Source organism: Galeopterus variegatus, unplaced genomic scaffold (genome assembly GCF_000696425.1).
Source record: "Galeopterus variegatus unplaced genomic scaffold, G_variegatus-3.0.2 Scaffold6901, whole genome shotgun sequence".
Taxonomy (NCBI): domain Eukaryota; kingdom Metazoa; phylum Chordata; class Mammalia; order Dermoptera; family Cynocephalidae; genus Galeopterus; species Galeopterus variegatus.
Window position 1 is genome coordinate 893 of NW_007733012.1, and position 1,490 is coordinate 2,382.

Below are 1,490 nucleotides of genomic sequence, written 5' to 3' on the forward strand. Positions count from 1 at the left end.
GGCGCCCAACGTGGGGCCTGGATACGGGGGACAAAGTGAGGAAGAAGGCGCATAGGAGGGTCGACCACTGAAAATGAAAGAGTAAAACCTTCATCCGCCGCGGGAACCTGCTGCGTCAGGATAAGGTGAGTAAGAGCGCCTGATAATGGGACAAGAATTAAGAATTAAGAATCAAAAATTAAGAATTAAGAATTAAGTTGTCATGACGTGTACATAAGACAGTTACAAAAAGCTTTAAAGACACGAGGAGTAAAGGTTAAAACAAGTGATCTATTAAGATTTTTTGATTTCGTGAAGAATTTTTGTCCTTGGTTCCCAGAAGAAGGGACTACTAATTATAAAAGGTGGTCTTGAGTTGGAGATATCTGTGGGTTCCGGGGTGCTGAGGATAGAAGCTGAGATAGCAGAGTGTGAGATATTAGTGGCCCAGGAGACAAAAGTGGAGACTTCAGGGGTCTCAGGGCCAGAGGCTGGTGAGGCAGGAGTCACAGCATGAAGAAGTTGCAGATAAGTTTTTCTGTTAAGAAAAGAGAATACAGTGCTAGGAAGTGTAAATAGCGAGCAGCTTACTAAGATATTGCTTAGCGTTTTAGGTTTGTAATTTTGATAATGTTAAAAGATATGAGGAAAAAGGAAGACTTAAAGCTTGAGAGAAGAAAAAAAAATGCTTATAGAACAAGACGGAGGTTGAGAATGAACCTTTTTCATGGAAAGAAAAAAAAAATTCTTTAAAAAAGATGTTGAAAGGAAGAACAATGGAAAATTCCCTATCTAAGAATAAGAGCCTTTTTCAGATTTTGTTAACCGGCTAATGACAACAGCAGATAGGTTGTTAGGCAATGCAGATGCCAATCTTGATTGCATAAAACAATTGGCTTTTGAAAATGCTAATCCTGCATGCCAGGTGGCCATTAGGCCCTGCAAAAATAAAACTGACCTTCAAGGATATATTCGTCTTTGCTCGGACATTGGCTCCTCTTATCAACAAGGTTTAGCCATGGCCGCAGCCCTCAGTGGACAAACAGTAAAGGATTTTTTAGCTAATAAAGGCCAAAATAATAAAGGTTGCTTTAAATGTGGCAAGCCTGGTCATTTTGCTAAAAACTGTCAGGAATACCAGACAAAAGCCGTAGTCACCAAGCCTCCTGGACTTTGCCCACGATGTAAGAAAGGAAAACATTGGGCAAATGAATGTAGATCCAAAACTGATGCTCAGGGAAATCCCTTACTGTCCCCTCAGGGAAATGGGAAAAGGGTCCAGCCCCAGGCCCCGAACCAAAGGGGGGCTATCAAGTTTCTCTCAGCCAACAATAACAATCCGTTTCAAATCTCACTAGAGCAACCCCAGGGAGTGCAGGAATGGACCTCTCTTCCACCGCCCGTACAGTATTAACTTCTGAAATAGGACCTCAAATTTTAAATACAGGGATCCGCAAAAAAAAAAAAAAAATCCTCTCTTAAAAGCAGTGGTTCTTTTCTTAACTGCATGT

General features: G+C 41.3%; 1 pseudogene; it reads left to right on the forward strand.

Moving 5' to 3' along the window:
* Nucleotides 1-811: 811 nt before the first annotated feature.
* Nucleotides 812-1,490, forward strand: part of LOC103606860 — a 45,661-nt pseudogene continuing 44,982 nt past the window's right edge.